Below are 12,442 nucleotides of genomic sequence, written 5' to 3' on the forward strand. Positions count from 1 at the left end.
AAAAATGAATGTGGCACTCCGTGGCACACCTGAATAGCAAAGGCATGCCTCTACATGGACCTAATGCTGTTTATGTAATTTACAATGAGAAAACTGACTAGGCTAGGCTATAAAGCTATAAAGCACAACTAAACAGTGTGTGAACTGTGCTTCTTTCAGCCACCTGTCTGAAGATAGCAGGATGAAAAACTCAAACAGCAGAAACAAATGCACAAACAGATATTAGCTATGAGAAAATTGTCTATGTTAAATTGTGGTGGCTTTGAAATTCTCTTAATATTCCTCCTCTTGGACAAGTCGACCTAGGTGTGACAGTGTTATTATTTCTATTTAAACGAGAAGAAAAATGTTGGGAAACCACTTTTATAACTGAGATATCCGAGAAAACAACACCTCCCTTATTAAATGTAGTTATAGAAGAAATATCATGAGATATGATGCAGATATGAGAAAATGTTACCAAAGTGGAATGATTTTGGACCTTGATAATGAAAACCATACAGAATGAAGAGGTTGGTGCCAACATTTACATTTTGTTCAATATCCAATGCGAGTCTACTTGTATATCTCTTCATATCTCACTCTTTACATGTTTTAATCTACAATCCTAACATTCAGAACACAATTGGAAGTTATAAAAGCCTTGAAATCTTAGACTGAGGACCTAAAAGGAGTTTTACCTAATGAACTGATATCAATTCATTAGGTAAGCTGAGGTGGCTGCATTAGGCTGGTCAATGCTGTCAATTAAAAGGGCAGTTGCCTGTAGAGAAATCGTGGCAGCAGTCCTTCCCAACCACTTAATGCCAGAAAGGGTAACTGCTCCCATACCTAAAATGTATAATTTGGCAAAAACCCCCACAAAACTTTGATTTTTGTACCTCACTACCTCTAGCGACCTTAAGGCCTGATGAGATGTGGAGAAACGGATAACTTCAAGGTTGTAGTGAAAACTAATTTCCTTTTCTTCAATAAATGTCTCAGTGCTAGAGTGGAGTGATGCAATGTGATCAGTAGTACCGGGCTTCACACTGATCAGCACTGTTGTTCTGACTCACATGGATCCAAACTTAAAATTCAGTGATTGGGCCATTCTCTAGAGTTTAACAAAATGATTATCAGAATATACAAATCTGCAAATGCCAGTGTGACAAAGGTGAGTTTCAGAAAGTACAAGAGCAGCGCATTACTTTCAGCATGTGACTGCTGCCACTGGGCCAAAAGAAGATGGGACATTTACACAGTGTAACCTTTTACCTTTATGTATATTTGGACCACTAGTTGCACACATCTAAGAGCACTGATAAAAGAAATAACAATACCATACACAAAACGAAACACTACTCATAGCTGCAAAGGCAGCTCCTCTTTTTCGAGAGGGACTAAAACACTCTCATAATAACTAGTTCAGAACATTTCAGGGCCTTTTGGAAATTATTCCAGGAAAACTGGCAGCATATGCAAAAGCCTTTTTTCCTAACTCTGTCCTGATTCTGGGGACAAACATTTGCAAAAACATTCATACTGAATAGAACACCAAGTCCACTTTTGGATTATGGATTATCTGAATGGCAAATAAGGGTAAATCATTAGAATTTTAAAAGTGAGCTTTCTTTTTAGCTGGTCCATAACTACATTCTCTCAAATAAGCGTACTGTGGCAACAGACAGTAAATCGCAGTCTATTTATATAACAGTCATCCTTCTGTAAGTTCATGCTTCATGCAATATATTAAACATATCATCTGCTATGCAGTATGACTCAGTAATGCACAGAATTAAACCAATAGGGACACTTAATGATTGTGGGTATAACTGAAATGCAAACTTTTTTTAAAAAAATTGCATTTTTTTTAAAGTCCTCACTTATTTTGGTTGAGCAGTCCCTTTAATTCTTATTTTAAGCTCATAAGGCGTAAGGAGTCAAAAGAAAATAGTGTATAAAAATGTGTTTTTGTGTCATATTTTGAGTACAACCCAATCAATGTGGACACACACAACTTGAAGAACTCATATTGCCTATTTTTGTGAATTGAAATATAGGTCATAATACTATTAATAATGGTGTCTGTAGCTATTTTATAAATACTGTTTATAAATACTGGATTGTACATTGGAAATGTACTATGAAACTGCAGTATGTTCTGATGAAAAATATTGAAATATATTCAGGCTTACATAAAATATATATAAAAATCAAAATAAAATAGAAAAACCTTTTCAGGAAAACATTTTGAACACTCAAAGTTTCAGAGCTGTCTGCTCATATCTTTTGACCATTGGATATCATACTAATATTCATGTATGCAGAAATGGATGGATGGATGGATGGATGGATGGATGCAGAAATACGCTTGGCACATTGACAAGCCAAGCAGCGTGTGCTGCCAATTGGGGATGAAAGATTTGATTCACCTGTGGTGAGCAAGATCTGGACCTGTCATCCAATTCCGCCCACCTCCTGCATGAGCAAAGTGATTAAGAACCGATGACTTGCCAAATCACTGTGGACGTGGCTTTAATGGTTCACTCATTCTTTGGTTTAACCAACCAACCCGCCCGTAACTATTTGAAGTTACGGCAAAGGTTATTATAAAACAAGAGCTATTTATAGAAAAGCTAAGCATCATTCACAAAATCCCTTCTCCTCCTTTCTCCCAGAGAAAAATATCTATTGTTACTTAGGAGCAGATTTGTGAGGAAAAATCTTTGTGTTAAAAAGTTCATTTTAATACTTGATTTGTCCCAGAGCACAGCATAATTGCTAGAAGTGCGGACTGAATTTGAATCAGGTGTTCAATATTAAACAGTAATATCTCAGAATTTATCTCAAGAATTTATGTGCTTAATCAGTATTTCCATTTTGGGAAAAAAAGAAAAAGAAAAAGGAAAATAACAGCTTCTCAGTCATGACTTCAAAGAGGCACAGGTTTTAAATAACTCAGGTGAAATGTATCTCTATTTCTGAAGATCACAGAAAACGTGGTAGAAGAGTGGATGCATCATAAAGGCTCGCTATCCTTAAAATATAAAAATAAATAAATAATAATAACAAATGGCCCAATATGGCAAGGCTGTGATGATCCACTTGGTAAAGTAAATCCGTTGGGCATCTTTCTTGGCCCTCGGACAATAATTCTGAAAGCTAAAGAACCAAACGTGACAGGCAAAAATAAAAAAAATTAAATTTTGGAGCCCATTTTCAATAAAAGTCATCTTGCGCATCTATAAGTGCTTAAAACAAACAGAATTAACCATCTTTATAAGTGATTATTCAGTGTGATCAAGGAATCTGTAAAGCATTTACAAATATTTGTTATGGAACAATTAAAGAATGAATTCATTCTAGCTGTCATATGTAGTGACTCAGTGAAAATACCCATAGTGCTTTATGGCATGATTAAGTAATCCAATAGTTCAGGTTGTTTTGAAGTAGAATGGAAGTTCAATCAAAACAGCTCCCATGTGCCACCACAGTTATTCCATTTCAAAAGGTTTAATTTCTATTCTCTCTGATCTACACTCCATTAAGTTCAACTTAACTGAATGTAATTAAATCGGTCATGTATCCCAGTCACAATCACAATATTATTGTCTTTTTTGTTCTTGGTTACTCAAACCTTGTATTTTGAACGTCAGGAAGGGCTCAGGAACAAACAGGCTTTGTTGATAATTAAAGACAATCTATGAATAGCAATACCCCCGAGATTATGGGGGGATGCTTTGGATACAACAGCGTGAAGCGATAAAGCATCATGGGCTTTAAAGATGTAAATCTACAGAGAATGTTTAAAGACCGTAAATCTGTGATGCCTAAATGACCAATTAGTGCTTCTTGCATCCCACTTCTTTTTAAGAAAGATTATCAAGTTCATTCAAAGGCAGAACCAAACTACCTTGATAACCTTGAAATCCTTGAAACCACCGACTGCCATGCAAAAAAAAAAAAAAGGGGGGGGGGGGGGGGGGGACGTAGCACGCTGCAATTAGTTTGTGGAAACTTGTGTGTTTAATGCATAAAAATCTATTGTAAGTGCAGTGAGGATTTGTTGCTATCCTCACTAGCCTGCAGTTGATTTTTTTGTGGTGTATAATATTCACATTTTGCAAATAAACAAAGCAGTCCTGCTGTTGTCTAGGAAATTACTGCTCTCCCTTCCTGTTGGAAAATGAATTTGTCCAAGCAAGATTCAAATTAAGACAAATGACAGCTACATGTTAGTGTAGTAATTGACGTATGCTATATGCACCAAATTACTGGGGCACCTATAACTCACACCTAAAGCCATAGAAATCCATCCCATGAAGCTCCCAGCTTACAGTTTTTGTGCTGATATTAATCTCAGAGAAGGAACTCCCTGTACTGTGGTTACTGAGTCAACAGAGCATTGGTGACTTTTACATTAGATGTCTCAGCATTTGGTGACCCTGCTCTGTAACTTTACTTGGGCCACGTCACCACTAGCCGGATAAATTTGAAAACGGTGTTTTCATTTTCAGCCGTTTTCACAGAGTTGTGCATCCAAATTGAAACGGCCGAAAACGCTTACTGCGCATGCTGAGACGCAAGACGATTCAAACTACCTCATTTCTGTCTGCCATTTATTTACTTTCCGTCTCTTTGAAACATCGCAGCAAAATGTAGAGGAAAAGCACCGAGTTTTTTAAATGGACTAACAATGAGGTGGAGTTGTTGCTGCGAGTAACACACAAGTACAAAGTTGCAAAAGCGAGTGAGAATTAAAGAAATTTAAGAAAAGTTATCTGGAGCATGTACAAACTGATATTAATCATTGATAGATTGAGAGCAAACAAAACAACTGCTGTATAATGCCCTCCGCTATCTTAGTTTAATTGGTCACATGACTGCATCACATGACTAAAATGTGTCATCGTTTTCAAAAAGGCTCCGGGTTCACTGTCCACACTGCAATGCGAAAACGGCATTGTCAAATGTATCCGCTTTGTAGAGCGTTTTCAGAACGCTGCGTTTTCCTTGACCAAAAACGGCGTCTCTTTGTGGACAGAAGGCCAAAACGAAGAGAAAAAGACGCGCTTTCAAACAAAAACATATTAGTGTGGACATGGCCTTGGTCTGCCACTTCATGGCTGAATTGCTATGGTTCATAAACATGTTCACTTTGCAATGATATCACATTTTATCGTGGAGTATTTCAAGTATAAAAGAAATTTCACAAATCATGCTTTTTAGAACAGGTCACTCTTTTACAAATATTTGTGAAGGCAGACTGCATGGCTCGGTGCTAGATTTTATACACTTTTATTTTATTTTACAATTATGAGGTGTGGCCCAAACTTTTTTCCACATGCTTTTTGGTAGCACTGCCAACGTTAACCACACTCAGCAAACTAATTTGCCTTTAAAATGTCAATCACCATGCAGACTTGAAAACATGATCTGTTGATTAGTCAACTGATGATTAATTTTAAATAGCTTCTAAATACACACAAGACATTTGCATTAAAATGTTATTAACCTGGAACAGTGGTTTCAGTTTTACACAGTACAAAGGGGAGTCAATTTTTTTTTCCTCCTGTTTAATCATTGAATAAATGAACTTGCACCTTTGAATGATAGGTGTAAAAAAATGAGATGCTGATGAATGACTCTAGTAAGTCACTAGTTACCCATTGTAAATTTACCTATGAGAAAGTTAAATCTTTTACGCAATGATGGCTTGACAGTGTCAAAAGAATCAATATCACTTCCTGTAATTTATTTACCCTGTAAAGGAAGTTGAGGTTATCAGAGCAAATTATGCAAGCTGGTTATAAAATCCCATACATATATAATTTAGTTTAATCAAAGTTAGGAGATCCTTGTAAACAAGGCCAGAAATTGATCTTAATGAATTTAATATGTGTGTGCTTGAATGTACTAAAGATATTTAATTAATTAAAAAAAAAATCTAAACAGACAAGAGTGAATCTTAGGGCTACTGGTAATCAAGCAGAGCATTCCCAGAGTTGCCAGCGGTACTGAATCTGTTAACAATGTTGTGTGACTGCTTAATGAGCCTGTCACAAAATTATGACCCTGACCTTACTTATCAAACAAAGCATGGATTCAGTGATGCTTTGTGGTACACAACTCAAGGTCAGAGAGATGTGAGCCAACTCCGGCCTTCTTAATTTTCTATACAGATTAACTACTGAATTCCCAGCAGCGCAGCGCTATTTGATCAAATACTGGGAAAAAATATGAGATGCTGTATTTGCACAGAAGTGCAGACATCAAGCAAATTACATCTAACAATGGATGTCTCTTTGTGGCTAGAGAGCTGTAACTGTGCTGACAAATCTCCCCATGAAACCCTTTAATTGACATGATGGATATGTTTATTTCCTGATTACAATGAGATTCTGTCCGGCTGAGCTTATTTATGTATCCATTTGACTGTTTAATGGCATTTGCATTTGAAGCAAATTAATTTCCTATCAAGCAAGCAGGAGCCTTTTGTAAAATATATACATATAAATGGATGTGTGGCAAGTGATTTTTGACAAACAGAAGGTGCAACAGGGACTAGAAATAAATTAAAAATCTGTAACCCATATTGTTTATTTTTTTTCTATTTCCTAATCTGACTTGAAAACGACAAGTGCTGGTCCCAAAACAAATGAGTATTTTTCAAAGTTCTTTTTTTAACAGTAACATTTTTGATGTGACTTGCTAGGAATATGAAGGTAAAAGTGGTTAACTCATCTGTATTTCTTCGCTCAACTGCATGCGACAGTTACTGATCCCGGATTAGAAGGGATCAAAGTCAAATGTCAGTAAACCCATTCCTTGTGAACTTATTCCCTTGCTTCATCCATAGCATCCACTTTTCAAAACTACAAAGGTGACAAGCTGGCAGGGGGTCAAGAGAGGTTCTTCACAATAAACTCTCTGCAGATAGAGAAAAAAAATAGCAAAACCCAAACCCATAAAAAACCCTTTGCTTTACAGTAGATTTTTAAAATCATAACAGTTTGTGAGTTTCTCATAATTCAATAGCAAGCCAAAGCAATTGTAAACAACAGCAGCACATCCGCCAGCAAACCCTGTTAATTTGGTCATTGCATTTCCACCCATGACAGACCCCTTGTTTTTATCCACTCCAATTTTAAAATTGGTCCCATTATTTAGAGCAGCCCACAAATGACCAACCAAAAATAAAGCTGCAACAGAAGCATAGACTGCGGTCAGATGCCAGATGTGAAATACAATTTATAGCTACACATACTCATCCTTCAGAGACACAACAAGTCAATTGCCACTGACTCCCAAAAACAATACCGTAGTAACCATTTGCATATTTGCTGGTTTCTACACAACAGATGCTGAAAAGTCTTTCTGCCACAAAGCATTTAGAAATCAAGTCAGGTAAAAGGCTGCATAAAGAGTGACGGTCTTTAAGTGGATGTAACCAGCAGCATACTGTCTTAGTTGGTGGGTGTCTTTTTTTAGAAAAAAAATATTCCCCACATAAAATTGTTTTTTTTTAGTATAGCTAATACATAAAAAAAACAGTAGTGCTTCAAATGTTTTTTGTTTTTGTTTTGTTTGTTTGTTTGTTTTTTTTTTACCACAAATGGTAAATGGTAAATGGCCTGTATTTATATAGCGCTTTACTAGTCCCTAAGGACCCCAAAGCGCTTTACATATCCAGTCATCCACCCATTCACACACACATTCACACACTGGTACAAGCTATGTACCAGTTTAATATCACATAATAAATGAATCAAATAATAAATCACACTAAAACATTCTGGAGAAGGCAGCACCACAGACCACGAGGATAAATAATTTGGCAATCCCACTTGAAGTTAAAGTGTTTGAAATTTTCACCACTAAAGTCAGTAGATTCCAGTGAACTGAGTTCTGTTTTATTATCCCTCACTATTCAAGTGCCTAATCCCAGCTATGGTGGCTGCTATCTTTACCTCAGCTATTAATCCTGGGTGAGAAGACCCTAACCCTAACCCATCAGCCTTTATTTAATTTGGAAGAGGCTGTAAACCTGTGTGAACGGAGTCCAATATGGCTCAGTGCCATACTGAGGCAGGTTGTTCATCATATGCTGAGCTAACAGTAGCGCACTGTTTTTGCCGCTGTTAACTACTGTTAGCCTCTGTTAGCTTCTATTCACTGGCACAAGTGAAATGTTTTTATAAGTGCATTTATTGCTTCTGGTCTTTGATGCTGAGTAAATAAAGATGTCATAGCTCATATGTGACATATTAATTAACCATTGTGCAATATAATAATAATAATAATGCATTTTATTTGAGGGCGCCTTTCAGAAACCCAAGGTCACCTTACAAAAAACAAAATTAATAAAAAGAACAGTAGTCATAAAATACATAAAATAAGTTACAAAATTACAAGTTACAAAATTACAAAACAGAGCTTGTAAACAGAGCTTAATATCAAACTGTTCGCCACAGGGAAAGTATGATTTTTACAATACTCATGCATAACATTAGCTAGCATAAGGTTAGCATATAACCAATGTTGTTTAGCTGGCTCTTGTTAGTTATCCGGATATGGGAGGGTCACATTTCTAATCTGATGACATAAAAGTAATTGTAAAGATATTGAGAATAAATGAGCATGTTTGTGCACGTTTTTGTGTGACTTTTGTTCAGGAGATGAGGCATGAGGTGAGAAGTGGACACTTTTCCCTCTCATGAGTCTGAAGGTGCAGCCACAATATTAAATGGTTTTCTGGCTCTAATATAAACAGCATCCTGGTAGGTTCACTACTTCCTAGCTATTAGACACAATATCCACTTTAATAATAATAATAATAATAATAATAATAATAATACATTTTATTTAAGAAACCGCCTTCCAAAACACTCAAGGACACTGTACACAAGCAATAACAACAACAAACATAACCATTTACAAAATAATAAGGATAAAACATTGAGCAAATAAATAAAATAAATTAAAGTAGCAGGATGGAAAAATTTATGTGGAATAGGCTAATGTGAATAGGTGAGTTTTGAGTCTGGGCTTAAAAAGAGGGAGGAAAGTGTTCAGAAAACAATGTGTGTGAGACTAATGAGGTTTTAGTCTCGTGAGGAACGTGATACTAAGAGCTGGTATTAAAGATTTGATGTGATTTTTGTATTACCTCAGTAAAACAAATTTCTAATGGGTCTTGAATGTGATACTAAACTATAGTTTTGCCTCATCCTGGAATCTACAATGTATCTAGATATCCCTTGCATGAACACTGGAGGAACTTTTTTTTTTTTTTAATTTGTTTGAATGACTTCTACACCTAAACGAATGCTCAGAGGAGCCTAACTCCATGCACTTCACCACTTTAAATAGCTGTGGAAATAAAACAGCGCACCAACTAGTAGGGGTTGGAAAGGCTAAATGATATGACTCCAAGAGGCAGCCACATTTAAGCACCTGCTCCAGTGTTCTATCCTTTATAACCCTCTGCCTTTGCAAATGTGTTTTATTCCAGCGCTGTGTCTCATTACACAAGAACAGCACTACCAGCTGAGTGAGGCAGATGTTCCATTGTGGAGCACAGCAACTCCTCAAGTGGCTAGCATCCATCTGAATGCCTGTGTTACAGCTGGCAGGCACAGCAGATGCAGGACAATCCATCTCCATGAAGAGAACAGGTCTAAAGTGATAAAGACGGCATATGGGAAGGTTTTAGCAAAAGAGAATATGGCTATGGTCAGTTCCTGCTGCCATTTTTCAAAGAAGGACATAAATGTTGATGGGAAGCAGGAAAGACTTCAAGACTGAGGGCTGTGACGTTATTGACATCACTGACACAGTGGGGCAATAAAATCAGTTTACCAGCACTGAAATTCAAACAAGGAAGATGAGTTGCCCTGTATCTTCGCAGCTAAAGCTGCTAATCGAAGCAGCGATGCAGAGAGAGCGAGAGAGGGAGAGTATGGTGGCGTAGGTCCAGTCGGTCTGTGCTTTTGGCTTTTGTGGTAGGTAATAAATGCCAGCGGACAGCAGATGCTGTAGGGAGAGCAGAGATCTATCGCTGCAGCCTACAGCCAAGTTCACCGTGCCATGTTGTTGTGACTTGTCCTCTCTCAAACCTTTTCTCAGCACCCTCTGATGCTATGTTACACAATATAAAACCAGCCAATCTTTAAAAGTCCCTTGGAGATTTATCAGAAGAACCAAAGAGTCATGACTCCTTTTGGCTTTTAAAAATGTAATCTCTCCAAGAAATGAAATACAAAGAACAAAGAAAGAATGCCTATATACTGACAGAATACAATGCATTATAACGAGTACTAGTAAAAGTGTACATTTGTTCTTGTCTGTTCAATCAACATTTAATTTGTTTCACTGAAGCTCACCATTACTCTACATCAGCATTTGTAATCATCAAGCTTTTACTGTCCAGATGTAAGCCTTCCTGCTCCAGCCAAACTCACTTCACTAATCACCATACAGAAAAATAAAAATAAACCCTCTCTGGGCTTGTTAACATACTAGAGACAATAGGTCAGAGCTGTCATTGCATGAAATAGCAGAAAAATGTACTTGGCTGTGTCCATGACAGGCTGATTGATTCAAAAACAGTATGGCAATCTGTTGTGTAACTGACACCAGTTCAGTCAGGTTCACTGTGGACTGTCAGAGCCACGAGCAGCTGAAGCATGGTCCCAGAGATCCACTGTCAAAGATGTGTTTCATAAACAGCTGGGTGACAGTTTGGTGCTATTGGGAGTTTGAATCATCACTTACAGGATGACCTCCAACCCTCCAGGATGGCTGGAAATGGGCAAAAAAAAATCTTGCTGGAGCCGTCACCTCCGAGTGATGCGAATGGGTTGATGTGACAAAGATGCACACAAGCGCCTAAAGGGTTACACAGATGCTCACACCAAGTGATGTAATACTGAACTCTGACATCTTTAGATCACTTTTCAAAGTCACTTTTGGGTTTGCTGTCTCAGCATCAGCTTTGACTGATGCTCTAAGACAACAGCTGCAAGAAACTGTGTTTTTATTCATTCAAACATTTTACATTTAGAATGGCTTCAGCACAGAAAACCGACCTTTGAGGCCAGTGTCATTGACATGGTCTTGAAAATGACTCTTTTCTTCTTCCTCTCTTGCCATCTCTTCAGATTTGATTGGCCCACTAAAAGCTTGCTTTTGAACTATGATTAGCTAATTTTAAACATAATGCCAAAATCAACCCACTTAATTTCTTCTTGTTTACAAAACATGACTAATTAAAGTCATTAACAAGGGTCCCGAAGGATCCTTGAGAACGAATAGTGGAGTGGGTAAACCTCTTAGCCTTTTTCACACACAGAATATGTACAAATAAAGGAATGGTTAATCAATTATGGCCCTTAAGCAGATTTACATGACATTATATTTGAGATGATTTTAAAATGTGTGTCAGGAGTTACAAAATAGTGATTGCAATTGTGTCTGTGAAATTAATTTCAAATTATCAGCTCTGAGTATATCCAATCCAGCAGCAAAGCAGTAAACTGCTTCATATGCAAGTACAATGATGTGAAAAGAGATGTTTTTGCCTTAAAACTAGTATAGAGTACACAAAGTATACTCTGTGATCAAGTGGATTGTAGAGCAACCTTCTCAACAATTTGAAGAATGGTTTTCTGTAGGACTTCACATCATCTTAGTGATGTCTATGAAAAGATTGAATGTTTAATGCTGCTAATGACTTTTTAAGACATGTTCCACATCAAAAGACAAAAAAGAAAAATAGATAAAGCCATGCATTATAATATCCCATGTAAGCATATCCGTTTTATTGCATACACTATCTTAGTTGTAAGTACATAAGACTATGTCTCCTTGACTGCGTACTTGTCTTTTAAAGTTCATTTCACATGCAGCATCTGTTTTTATGTTTATTAAAGCTTCAAAGGTCTCAACAGTTTTGTCATTTTAAATAAATCTGAAAAAAAAAGTAATTCTTTACGCCTTGCTGCTTTCAGGATTCAAAGAGAAAGAAATTGATTTTCATTATTTGACATTGCTGTTTTATATTCAGAGCAAACTTTTTCAAAGTTCTAATTGATTTCTACACATCGAGTTCACTTATTAATAAAAACACTTTTTGGCCATTTTATGGATGGATTATTTAAAATTAAGCCTTCTTCAAAGACTCATGCTAGATATTTTAGTCCCATTTCTCTTCCATTACATTTATATGGAAGAGAATTTTACATTTTATTTTATACCAAAAAACAACCTGGTACATGTACATTTTTACTAGAGACACACTGATTAACCAGCCAGGGTCTGGAATTAGCTTATTTCTAGTGTGCTTTTGACAAAAAAGTTTACTTTTGCTCATATATGCTATAAGATATAGTTGTTAGAAAGACAATAAGAACTGGCAAAAAATTTTAATCTGTAGGTCACACTTAGAAAAAACAAACCA

The 12,442-nt window shown here is 36.6% G+C and overlaps 1 protein-coding gene across 2 annotated transcripts in view; it reads right to left on the minus strand.

Moving 5' to 3' along the window:
- The window catches only part of alk (ALK receptor tyrosine kinase), a 419,663-nt gene that overhangs the window by 248,284 nt on the left and 158,937 nt on the right, over positions 1 to 12,442 (minus strand). The window lies entirely within an intron of this gene.

Source organism: Maylandia zebra, linkage group LG19 (genome assembly GCF_041146795.1).
Source record: "Maylandia zebra isolate NMK-2024a linkage group LG19, Mzebra_GT3a, whole genome shotgun sequence".
In the NCBI taxonomy this organism is placed as follows: Eukaryota; Metazoa; Chordata; class Actinopteri; order Cichliformes; family Cichlidae; genus Maylandia; species Maylandia zebra.